Source organism: Mytilus trossulus, chromosome 5 (assembly GCF_036588685.1).
Source record: "Mytilus trossulus isolate FHL-02 chromosome 5, PNRI_Mtr1.1.1.hap1, whole genome shotgun sequence".
NCBI classification, from domain to species: Eukaryota; Metazoa; Mollusca; class Bivalvia; order Mytilida; family Mytilidae; genus Mytilus; species Mytilus trossulus.
The window spans coordinates 79533456-79547574 of NC_086377.1; the positions used below are offsets into that span (position 1 = coordinate 79533456).

The following is a 14119-nucleotide window of genomic DNA, read 5'->3' on the forward strand; positions in this document are numbered from 1 at the left end:
AGGAGTAGTAAATGAAAGTTGTATGATCAGGTGTTACATGTCATGTTCAGTAAAGGAGTGGTAAATGAATGTTGTATGATGTGGTGTCACATGTCATGTTCAGTACAGGAGTGGTAAATGCATGTTGTATGATCAGGTGTCACATGTCATGTTCAGTACAGGAGTGGTAAATGAATGTTGTATGATGTGGTGTTACATGTCATGTTCAGTACTGGAGTAGTAAATGAAAGTTGTATGATCAGGTGTTACATGTCATGTTCAGTAAAGGAGTGGTAAATGAATGTTGTATGATGTGGTGTCACATGTCATGTTCAGTACAGGAGTGGTAAATGCATGTTGTATGATCAGGTGTCACATGTCATGTTCAGTACAGGAGTGGTAAATGCAGGTTGTAGAATCAGGTGTCACATTGCATGTTTAGAACAGGAGTGGTCAATGAAAGTTGTATGATCAGGTGTCATGTCTCCAGTCATGGTCATGCAAGATTTTTTTGGAACCAAAGTAATGTTTTTTGTGTAGAATACTATGTTACGTGTAATAAAGTAAATCACAATATTTCAGTTGTATACAGTTATGAAGTATCAGACAGCAACCCTTTGACAAACAAACTGGAGAGGTATTCATCAGTGTAATAAAGTAAATCAATATTTCAATTGTATACAGTTACGAAGTATCAGACAGCAACTCTTTGACATACAAACTGGAGTGGTATTCATCAGTGTAATAAAGTTAATCACAATATATCATAATACTATGTTTCTTAATATTTTGAAGACAAGAGTATTTGCAATAAACATGATAAATAGAATGTACACTGAATCACTGAACACTAACAAGGGCAGTGTTTAACTGATCCACATTATGTGTACTATATAATAAATATCTGTAAATGTGTTAAACATTTTACTTTACTTACAGAATCGCTACATTCCAAGTTAGCTCTGTTCTTTACACATAATTCTACCTCTTTTATATTCCCATTCCCTGCAGCTTTAAGAAGTTTCTGTAAGCAAAACAAAGCTTTTACATTTTCCTCTAGAACATACAAATGTATTATAAATGTAATAATTCAATATAACAAGCTACATTTTTACAGTTTCAATAGTGTATACCAAATACAGTGATTACCAAGAAGGAGTGAAATTGTTGTCTATAATTTCTTTTTTTTTGAAAAGTCTGTAGACATTTATATTATGCATCAGTTTTGAGATCAGCCTAAGTTTTTGTTGAGGTTTGTGTTGCTCGGTCTTTAGTTTTCTATGTAATGTTTTGAATATAAAAAGAAGATGTGGTATGATTGCCAATGAGACAATTCTACAAAATAGACCAAATGACACAGAAAATAACAACTATAGGCCACCGTACAGCCTTCAACAATGATCAAAGCCCATATGGCATAGTCAGCTATAAAAGGGCCTGAAATGACTAATGTAGACTGTTGAATTTTGATTGTTTTTCATTTTTTTCCATGACGTTATCAGATTCTCTTCGACATAAAGAGTTGTGAATATCCTACATTATCTTACGTTTCTTTTTTTTTTGTCTCCTGGAATTTTGTATATTGAAATTCTGTCACTGTAGTCATTTTGATTTCTCCTGTTCTCCCCCTGAGAATACTGCACGCCTGTATCTTTATGTACAGTTTATAGACAACATAGGTCACATGACATAGGTCACATGACACTGACTGACTCTGAGAAGATTACACACCTGTATCTTTATGTACATTTTATAGACAACATAGGTCACATGACATAGGTCACATGACACTGACTGACTCTGAGAATACTGCACGCCTGTATCGTATCTTTATGTACATGTTATAGACAACATAAGTCACATGACATAGGTCACATGACACTGACTCTGAGAATACTGCACGCCTGTATCGTATCTTCATGTACATTTTATAGACAACACAAGTCACATGACATAGGTCACACGACACTGACTGACTCTGAGAATACTACACACCTGTATCTTTATGTACAGTTTATAGACAACATAAGTCACATGACATAGGTCACATGACAATGACTTTTAAGAAGAAAAACTTACCTCATCCCAACTTGCCATTATATCCTGTAAAAGAAAATGAAATCATTGTATATTTACAAAAATAAGGAGATATGATTACCAATGAGACAACTATCCACTTAAGTTCAAATGAAGTGGATGTAAGCAATTTTAGGCAATGGTACGGCCTTCAACAATAAGAACAAGAGGCTGTCAAGTGACAGCAAACTGGATTTTCCTGCATACAATGTAGGTCAAACCCTGAATAGTTGAACAAGTATTGACACAACATTTAAGCTTAAAACAGCTCTGAATTTGGATTCTGATTGAATATTTATAATAGATTATTTTCTAATTAAGAGGGAATGCCACGAACCATCAAGCTTCCTCCCTAAAATTTATTGAAAGTACATTTTTAATTAATAATGAAAATGATATTTGCAAATCTGAAACACAAACAGGATCATGTAAAAAAATGAACATTAACACACACAGCAAAAATGAATTACCACATAACAACTGTGACATCTACTTTAAAAAAAAAGTCAAAAAGAAATTTTGATGTTATCATTACTCAGGTCAGGAACACTACCTTATATGGAAATGCATGAATTAGCATACTTATGTTCTCGCACATGTAATTTTTTATTTACGTGTGATGCAATTTATTGTTACCTGGTTTTTTTACCAATCCACTAAATGAGCAACAATGCATTATGGACTACTACAATGTGCGTGTTTCCAATCAACCAAGAACACGTGCTACTTACTTAAATACAACACATTTTGTCGTGCAATGTGGGATTAACAATTTCGCTTAGTTTTTCATTTTTTGTATCCACATTTATAGTTCGTGATATAAAGTATTCGTTCCATGCTCAGATTAATGAAGAGTTCTTTCTATGCGAAGAAAAAGTGTTTGATTTAAGAGATATACAGCTATTCACGTGTTTGATGATGACATGCAGAATTCATGTATTTGTCCACCAGACAGCAACAAAACACAGTGAAAAACACAATTACACATCAGACAAACATACAAGTGTAAAGTTAGCCGTCGATTACAGCCGATGCTAATATTCATGAGTGCAGTAACTTTCGTATAGATAGTTAAAGAGAAATTTGTGATCCATGAATTTTGTGTTCATACAAAAGACGAAGACTAAGAGTTTGTCAAGTATCTGATGGGGTCATTAAACTTTTTGAGTTTAAAAATATATATTGCACCTACTTTTATGTTTAAAAAGTAATTTAAATCGAGGACAAAATGTGTTTATATATTTGTCTTTAAGCATTTAAGAGACAATAGCGTATAATCATCAATCGTGGCCATTAATAGCCGACTATACGGTATGGGGTTTTCTCATTGTTGAAGGCGTTACAGTTGCCTATCATTACTTACATCCACTTTATTTGTGCTTAAGTGGATAGTTGTCCCATTTGGCAATCATACCCCATCTCCTTATTTTTGTATATAAACATCCCTCAGAAGTTCGGGTTTCCATTATAAAGTATTTACATACATCACAGTGTTTACAAAAAAGTATTGATTTTTGACATATTTCAGTATTTGGCACTTTCAAACTGTTCCCTTTGCTCTGACGGCATTGGAAAACAACTGTTGTTTCATATGGTTTTCGTCTTTGCTAAGATTTTTTTTCAAATGGAGATATTAGATTTTTTTTTTATTTTCAACGGACTCGGACTCGAACATTTCTCGATCTTAATAAAATCATTAATGATGTTATCCATGCCCACGTTCGACAACGTGGGAAATTTGATATGTTTTGTGAAAATTGCACCGTTACACCTAAACCTACTATATTTCTTTTACGCATTGGATATAAAAATTTCTATTTTTGTATATAAAATAAGGCCGGTTTTTTTTATGTTATTTTACACAAATAATTTTTGGTCACTTTATAGCTTACTTTTCAGCAACGAACCTATGATTGATTACTTTACTAGATTGTGTATTGAATGGAAAGATATCTCAATTGGCACTCATACATCATCGTCGTATTTCTAACTTAATCATGTTCATAGGTAATATTGCACCCACTATGATCCAGAGGATTTATATAATCAGAGATATTGCACAGGACAGCAGCCGAACGATAAAAATACCTATGACGGACTCTGCTGTTGTCTGTTCTATAGTCAGGTTGTTGTCTCTTTGACACATTCCCAATTACCATTCTCAATTTTATGCATCGAGTGATGAAACTATACAAAATATGTTAAGCTCTCTACCGTCCGAGCTTTAATAACACTTATTTTTAGCATACTGAATATTAGGATGTTCAGATCCTGATAAAAAGTTTACACATCCAGTACATATAAAAGTGTTGCTGTGCCAGTTTTTGTGTTTTTCGATGCAGAAATGTTTATGGAATGACATTATATATGTTTTAAAGAGATTACAAAATTTTCATACTTGACAGTAATCATTTCATACGAAATTTCACGGTTTCACGTCGTGAAATTATTGCACAGGTACAATGCATAACAATGGAAAAAAACCCGTGTAACTACTTTTACAAGGCGAGAAAGAAAGTCGAACAGTGAAGCTCGTAATCAATACTTTTTCAATCTGAGCATGCAAACTGAAGATTATGTAATTTTAAAGAAACGTGTTAAAGTAAAGTCCCTTACTTATTACAATACAATTAAATACCCAAAGTGAAATCTGTTGGTACGAGTTCTACAACTGTCAATATGGGATTACATGTGGGTCTTCGTCAAACTGTTATTGCAACTTCAGCATGTTATTGTTAAGTCTGTCTGCAAGGCCTTAATGCCACTTTAAATTCATACCCCTTCTGCCACCAGTCAATCAGAATCTGAAAAAAAGTTTTAAAATTTAAAACATGTAAACAGATTAAACAGAATAGAGAATGGAAACAAGGAATGTGTCAAAGAGACAACCAAAACCAGAGAGCAGAGACAGCCAAAGGCCAACAATGGGTCATCAACACAGCGAGAAAATTCCGCACCCAGAGGCACACTTGATCTGGCCCCTAAAGGCTAAACAATAATGATTACAAGTTCAGCAAAGTAAAGGCAAATATGTTTGTTATTTGTAAAATAAATCATAACTATTTTAATTTTTAGCGGGCTCTAGGGAACTCTTGAAACTTTGCGCAGAAACTAAATGCATAGCCATGATAACTAATTTTTGAATTAAATTAATACATTTTTCATTAACATGATTAACATGTAAATCAATGAGACAAGGCTTTTAAGGGATAAACTTAGCTGTTATATCACAAGGCTTATAGTTATTAAGGCATGTACATTGTGTAACTTACTATATGAAATGTATGAAACACTTGGGAATTACTGGGAAGCTTGCTCAGAATCTCATTACATGCTCTGATCATTATTTCTTACAATAAATTTAAATACATTGTAATTAAGCATGTGTGTAACGGTTTATTTTAAAATACATTGTAATTAAGCATGTGTGTAACGGTTTATTTTAAAATACATTGTAATTAAGCATGTGTGTTACGGTTTATTTTTTCCTCTGTGATATTTTATACTGAAGATACTTTGTCCCGGTAATTTTTTTTCAGGCATGGCATTTCACAGAACCGTGTGAAATAGAGTCCCATTAACTACTATGTAAGTTATTCACAATCAATATATACCTGACTATAACTATAAAATGTTTCACAAAGGTAGAACAAATTTGCATAATTTATCAAAGGGAGGTAATTATGAGCAATTTATATTTTAAAGAGATTAATTTAATATATTTCTGAATCTATTTCATACTGAAATTTTTTACCTTGAATCTTATTTTTTATATATTCATTTATATAATAAGATGACTTACAACTTGATTTAATAAGACAGATAACATTTCACAGGTAAATACTATCCAGCTGTTAAACATGCTTTTGTTCCAATATATTGTTATGCTATGATTAATCTGATTTCCATATAATCAACAACTACATATCTGTCCCCAGACAAAACTATTTATATAGTTGAAAATATCATCATAATCAAATTATTCTATTACTGTTAACAGTAGTAATGCAACTATATTTCTACCTTACTTTTAAATTTATATTTGTACTGAGATCTGAAAACAACACAATCCACCATTTCCTACATAAGAAAATGCCTGTACCAAGTCAGGAATATGACAGTTGTTATCCATTCGTTGGATGTGTTTGGACTTTTGATTTTGCCTTTTGATTTTGTATTTTCCTTTTTGAATTTTCCTCGGAGTTCGGTATTTTTGTGTTTTTACTTTTTACATGTATTTCACTAACCTTATTTAATCATGATATTATTTTCACAATTACGATCTTTGAAATTACTTCTGGTTTTCTTCCCTATGTTTCATGATAATTTTCTTTTTAAAAGGATGATATTGACTTGAATATTTCAGGAAATTTTTTCAATGATAATTTGTGAAATTATTTCCCATTATAATACATTTTTTTTAACTATTTCGTTTTCATTCAAATACACTATTATTATTTCATAGTATTTTTAAAGATAAGTTTTTTCTAATAACTATTCAATAAGTTAACTACCCAGATAGAATTTCACGGCAAAGGAAAAAATATCCCAGGGAAATATTTTCCTCTGGATAAAAAAATAACAACAACTACTGTGACATTTTTTCCTCCGGGTCAAATTCACCCGGATATAATTTGGCATAACATGTATATGTCTAAACAAATGCTTTGGAGTTAAAAGAGAAGCTGTAATAACACCCTTTAGTTATTACAGACATACATGTACTTTTTCTGTAATAACATAGCTGTACTATGCATGATTGGAAAACTATGAACTGTTATATCTTTCTATAGTTGAGTATACATAAAGACAATAGTAATATCAATAGAACTTGTATACATTTAAATTAAACTAATGATGTATAAATGTATATTGTTCCTTTGAAACATGTACATCTAGCATACATATGTTATCACAGTTCTTTGATTTTTTAGTCCACAATAACAAATATATGTTATTTTTCTGAAATAACTCTATAGAGTTATATCCTTGACTGACTGAACCATGAAAATGAGGTCGACGTCGGGTGACAGCTGCCAGTTGGACATGTACAACTTATAATGATTCCATATACAAATAAATTGGGAATGTTTCCATGGGCATGATGGGACACAGAAGTTGCCCCCACTTGCATATCATATAAAGTTATAAAGGGACATAACTGAAGAACGGTTAAGGTCACTATCAAAATTTGGTTGAGGCTAACTTAAGTCAGAGAACAGAAACAAAAAATTCAGCACCTTAACCATTTGTAAAGGGGCATAACTCTAGAACGGTTTAAGTGAAGCACCAAAATTCAAACTTGATCCTTTGTGGAAATAAGAATTGTGTATAAGTTTCATAACATTTGGTTGAGGCAAACTAAAGTTAGAGAACGGATACCAACTTTGGGACGCAAGGACATATGTAGGGACAGACGGATGCATAGACCAACAAGGGCATAAATATAGTAGACCTATTAAATACAGTATTTGAGATATGATAGATAGTTTATTCTCATAAAACCATGAAGTACCAGGGATGATTCCACTATACAGTTTAGGGCCGCTTAGCGGCCCTTAAGACCCAAAAATGTTTGTGAATATAAATTCCCAATACAGGAAAATAAAATGAAAAATGTTTTTCCGTGAAAGTTTCCGTCACCAATTACGGCAACTTTATTTTTTCATAGTTTGTTGTCAAAACGTAGCTGCCGAATTCGATTGATAAAAATGTTATGGGAGTAATTTATCTCGTAAAAGAAGATCGCTCAGCAGGTTAATCAAAAACATTTATTTTTTTGACAACATGGGTGTCAAAGCAGACCTCGGCATAGAGCAAATTCAAATTTTGATACATTGATCTATAATTTTATTGGGCGCCAATCTCGTAAAAGCGAACTACCCAGCAGATTCGGTTATGTAATTTGATAAACAATTGTTTTGTAAAAGAAATTATTTTATATTATGCTCTATTTCCTCAAAAGACAAAAGTTTGAACGTTTTTGAAAATAATGTTGATGATAGACCATTCATGAAATGAGCCCCCCCCCCCTTCTCCCTTGAAATACGATGTCATCATTAAGGAACTCTTTCAAAAGATATAAAAATGATCCAAATAATTTTAGAGTTCTCTGGTTATGTTGCTTTAAATATCTATCAGTTACATTTTTATAGTATATAAACTTTTGTAATTGATTTTCTGAATTCAACAAAATTGGCCAGTTCAATTTGAAATCCATTTGAAACAAGGTGAGTTTATAGAGATGATCTGTTGAAAAAATACCCAATGGATGATTTTTTTTCAGTGATTAGTATGGCAAGCCGTTTTGCTATTTAATCTAATTCAAAACTTTATAAGATATCTTATATAATAGTCCATTATATTTCTTATATAGTTTGTAAGATATCTTATAAAGTTTGTAAGATATCTTATAAAGTTTATAAGATATCTTATATAGTTCATGAGATATCTTACATAATTTATGAGATATCTTATATAGTTTATAAGATATCTTATATAGTTTATAAGATATCTTATATAGTTTATAAGATATCTCATAACTTTCTTTATCAGATATCTTATAAATTATATAAGCTATCATATAAACTATGTGATATATCTTATAAACTATATACGAAATCTTATATAAAGTATATTTATAAGATATCTTATATACTATGTAAGATATCTTATAATTGATATTAAATATCTTCTTAATTATATAAGATATCTATTTTGTATAAGATATCTCATAAAAAAGATTATTTAAGATATCTTATATATGGTATAAGATATATTATTAGAGATATCGTATATAAATTATAATAGTTATCAAAAGTACCAGGATTATAATTTTATACGCCAGACGCGCGTTTCGTCTACATAAGACTCATCAGTGACACTCAGATCAAAATAGTTAAAAAGCCAAACAAATACAAAGTTGAAGAACATTGAGGACCCAAAATTCCAAAAAGTTGTGCCAAATACGTCTAAGGTAATCTACTCCTGGGGTAAGAAAATCCTTAGTTTTTCGAATAATTCAAAGTTTTGTAAACAGAAAATTTATAAAAATGACCATATAATTGATATTCATGTCAACACCGAAGTGCTGACTACTGGGCTGGTGATACCCTCGGGGACGAAACGTCCACCAGCAGTGGCATCGACCCAGTGGTGTAAATAGTTATCAAAAGTACCAGGATTATAATTTTATACGCCAGACGCGCGTTTCGTCTACATAAGACTCATCAGTGACGCTCAGATCAAAATAGTTATAAGATATTTCATATAATTTATAAGATATCGTATATAATTTTCTTAATATGATATCAAATAAACTATACAAGATATCTTATATAAAAATATAAGATATTTCATAGTCTTTATGAGATTTCTTATAAACTCTAGAAGTTAACTTATAAAGTATCTAAGATATCTAAGTATAGTGTATATAAGATAACTTATAAAGTATATAAGATATCTTTTAAAATATATAACATATCTTATAAAGTTGATAAGGTATATTATAAAGAATATAGCATATCTTATAAATTATATAAGATATCTTATAAAGTATATATGATATCTTATGAAGTATATAAGATATCTTATGAAGTATATAAGATATCTTATGAAGTATATAAGATATCTTATGAAGTATATAAGATATCTAATAAAGTTTTAAACTTTTATTAGATATCTTATTAAATATATATGATATCTCATATAATATAAGACATATCATATAGTTTTTGATATATGATATAATATATAAGATAGCTTTTAAAAATGAAATAATATAAGTTATTTCATATATTGAATGAGATAGCTTATATATTATAAATAAAGGCAACAGTAGTATACCGTTTTTCAAAACTCATAAATCCATGGACAAAAAACAAAATCGGGGTAACAAACCAAAACTGAGCGAAACGCATTAAGTATAACAGATATCTTATATAAATCTTATATATGATATAATATATCTTATATATTATGAGATAATTTGAAATTCGAATGAATAGCCAAACTGCTTGCCATAGGTTTATGTTAGCTGGTATATATATTTTGGTAATATGCCTCGTTTACCAAAGTTAAGGTAGATCACCAGTATAAATTTTTTGAGACAGAACTTTTTTAGAATATGCCAAAATGAAGATTTTACTATGCTCTTTTCAAAAATTAAATAAAAAGTATGGGTCACCTTGCTATTTTTCAAGCTATGAGTCGTTGGAAATTGCAAAAAGTTGATTAGTTTGTTCATGAAAAAACACATTAGTGTGCATAAAAAAAATTCTAAGAGATAGAATTTTGAAATAAATTGTGAGAAGAAAGATTTCATAAAATGTCTTAAGAAAACAAAAGGAAACATGGTGTCACTGAGCTTGTTTTCTTGCTACCAGTAAAAATTTAAAAAATCCCTATAAGCCCAGTGTAAATTTTGTACTAAAAGAGTAATCTCCCCTTAAATGGCTCATTTGAAAAAAATGATTTTAAAACCAAAAAAATGATATTTGGTAAAATATTTTGTATAATACGATTAATTAACAAGTTTTCTTTAAATAGAAAAAACCAGTCTAACCATTGAATTGCAAATCTGTCTCCAAACTTGCAGATTTAAGCAAATAACTAGACCGATTTTGTACTGTTATTGTACACTCCAAGGTGTCGGTATACCATGAATCTACCGTAAGATGATAGTGCATCATGTGCAATGATGATCATATATTACAACTTCCATGGTCTGAATCCAATAACTTCTTCAATCAGTGTACATGGTTAAACTTTAAATTATACATTTTCCGTTTTTACAGGGAAAGGATATTATTTCGTCTTATATTGTATGCCTAAAAAATTCCCAATTGGGATGAAAATTCCCAATTTGATGTTCAAGGGACCCATTTGAAAACACCTGGAATCATCCCTGACAAATGCCTGACAATAGAACTGTTAATATTGGTGGATTTGAAATAAAGTATAATTATTAAATCAATTAATTTATATGCGAAAAATAGATATTGTTTACGAAAAATTATCAATAGATAGTCAATATTTAACTTATAACATTATAAGTGTTGAAAATAAACTAGATATAGTCAAAAAGCCGACACTTTACTTGACCGACACTTTACTTGACCGCTAAGAAAACAACGTGTCAAAGGTTAAAAGATCATAAATTATCCTGATAAAAACAATAAGTGTGCAATAAAAACAATGTTGACAATTTCAGTTCCTAATTAATTCATAGCCATATTGTTTTGAACTTTTGTGAACTTCGTGTTTACACCAAAATTTCAATATGATGGTGCACGGTCGGGCCTACTTTTGTAGATCTAATTGTGGAACCTAGTGTACATATTTTTTACGAAGTCATATGCTAATGCCACTTGAAGACCATTACTAAGCTAAATTAAACCTGATTATAATAAAATATTGCACTTATAAAAAGGAGTAGGCAATTTTAGAGGAATAGTATAAATTATTTCAGCCTTGTATGTGGGTTCTGGTTGTAAGAAAGAATGAGATTTTTTTTCCACTTTTCACTCTAAATAGTCAAATGAAAGTGAAAACTAAAAATAGGCAAATCCAAACTATATCCTATAAATACGACTTTACAACAAACCGAACTTGCATATCTTTTTTCAATAAAAAAAATGAAAGAAAAACAAATATTTAACACATCAACAAACAACAACCACTGAATTACAGGCTCCTGACTTTGGACAGGCTCCTGACTTTGGACAGGCACATACATACAGAATGTGGCAGGGTTAAACATGTTAGCGGGCGCCAAATCCTCCCCCTGACATGTGACAGTACAACATAAAGACGAACTATAAAAATCAGTTGTACCATGAGAGACAAGAAAAGTTTTGAAATATGTCATCTGTCTAAAAGTCTTTGTATAGTCATGATAGTTTTAGAATGTTCCCTTTTCATTAACATTCTATGTAATGAAATATTCTTATTCTCATATAGCATGTATAGTGATCAATGCCTATAAATAAAAATAAACAACAACCTTCTAACAATTATTCAACAGGACTAAAATACCTGTTGCACTGAAGAACAATGAAAATAATATAACATTATTTTTATTCGAGAAATTTCAAACAGAATAATTATGTCAGCTCACTGTAACTGGTAAATAACATCTTATATTATGGATTACAAATGTGTCGAGGTTTGTGATTGGATAACCAACACAGAGATGTCAGTATATATTCAGGAAACTGCCGGGGTATATACGACGTATTTATCCCCAATTGGAACCTCAAAAACGCAGGGATGATTCCATGTGTTTTCAAATGGGTCCCGTGAACATCTAATTGGGATTTTTATCCCAATTGGGATTTTTTTATGCATACAATCTAAAACGAAATAATATCATTTTCCTGACCTGTAAAAACGGAAAATGTATATTAAGTTTCACCTGTTCACCGATTGAAGAAGTTATTCGATTCACACCAGGCAAGTTGTAATACATGAATAGCATTGCACATGATGCACTATCACTTAACTTTGGTAAACAAGGCATGTATACCAGCTAACATAAACATATGGCACTTAAGCAGTTTAGCTATTTTTTCGAATTTCAAATTATCTCATAATATACATGATATAAATGATATCTTATATAACAGATTAGATTTTTATAAGATATCTCATTTAATATATATGAGATATCTTATATAATTTATTTTTTAAAGCTATCTTATATATTAAGCCTGAACGGTTAGGGCAAGTATGGACACAACATTCAAGCTGGATTCAGCTCTAAATTTGGATTGTGATTTAATAGTTGACACAGCATAGGTTTCTGACACAGAATGAATGTGTTCTAATGAACTTAAAATTTTTGTTTTCTCTTAGAGTAATTCACTATGCTGTTGAATATTAATCCTCTCAAAAAAATGTTTGAAGAAATTTTCTTTTTATTTAAGAAATTTCAAATGAGAAAAATTGAACCCAATTTTTTAATCACATCCCCCTTTCCCTTATTCCAAAACTAATCTCAATTAAAATATTCTAATGGAGTTTGCAACAATAACTACTCATTTAAATACATCATAAAATATAAAGATTTAAAAAAAACTGCTTGTTTTCACTGAATGGTAAAGATTATTTAAATTTATCAGTTGGTAGTAAAAAGTGAATATAAATTGTATATTGTATATAACAAAGAATTAAGTTGATTCTGGACAAAGAAAGATAACTCCAATTAAAAAAAAATCTTGCAATAAGATATTTCTTGCTTACTATTCTGGACAAAGAAAGATAACTCTAATTAAAAAAAAAATTGCTATTTCACAATATTGTGAAATTAGATATTTCTTGCCATTGCACAATACTGTGCAATTGAAAAGACTTGCTATTGCACAATACTTAATATAATAATTTTAGATTCTGATTTGGACCAACTTGAAAACTGGGCCCATAATCAAAAATCTAAGTACATGTTTAGATTCAGCATATCAAAGAGGCCCAAGAATTTAATTTTTGTTAAAATCAAACTTAGTTTAATTTTGGACCCTTTGGACCTTAATGTAGGCCAATTTGAAAACGGGACCAAAAATGAAGAATCTACATACACAGTTAGATTTGGCATATCAAAGAACCCCATTTATTCAATTTTTGATGAAATCAAATAAAGTTTAATTTTGGACCCAGATTTGGACCAACTTGAAAACTGGGCCAATAATCAAGAATCTAAGTACATTTTTGGATTCAACATATCAAAGAACCCAACCTATTCATTTTGTGTCAAAATCAAACTAAGTTTAATTTTGGACACTTTGGACCTTAATATAGACCAATTTGAAAACATGACCAAAAGTTAAGAATCTACATACACAGTTAGATTCGGCATATCAAAGAACCCCAATTATTCAATTTTGATGAAATCAAACAAACTTTAATTTTGGACCCTTTGGGCCCCTTTTTCCTAAACTGTTGGGACCAAAACTCCCAAAATCAATACCAACCTTCCTTATATGGTCATAGACCTTGTGTTAAAATTTCATAGATTTCTATTTACTTATACTAACGTTATGGTGTGAAAACCAAGAATAATGCTTATTTT

General features: G+C 30.5%; 1 long non-coding RNA gene across 1 annotated transcript in view; it reads right to left on the reverse strand.

Moving 5' to 3' along the window:
- Positions 1-915: 915 nt before the first annotated feature.
- The window catches only part of LOC134717493 (uncharacterized), a 39650-nt gene continuing 26446 nt past the window's right edge, over positions 916-14119 (reverse strand). The window contains exons 2-4 of the long non-coding RNA XR_010107345.1: positions 4694-4859; positions 2059-2082; positions 916-1003 (exon numbers count right to left, since the gene is read on the reverse strand). This is a non-coding gene — a long non-coding RNA (uncharacterized LOC134717493). The remainder of the gene's footprint in view (positions 1004-2058; positions 2083-4693; positions 4860-14119) is intronic.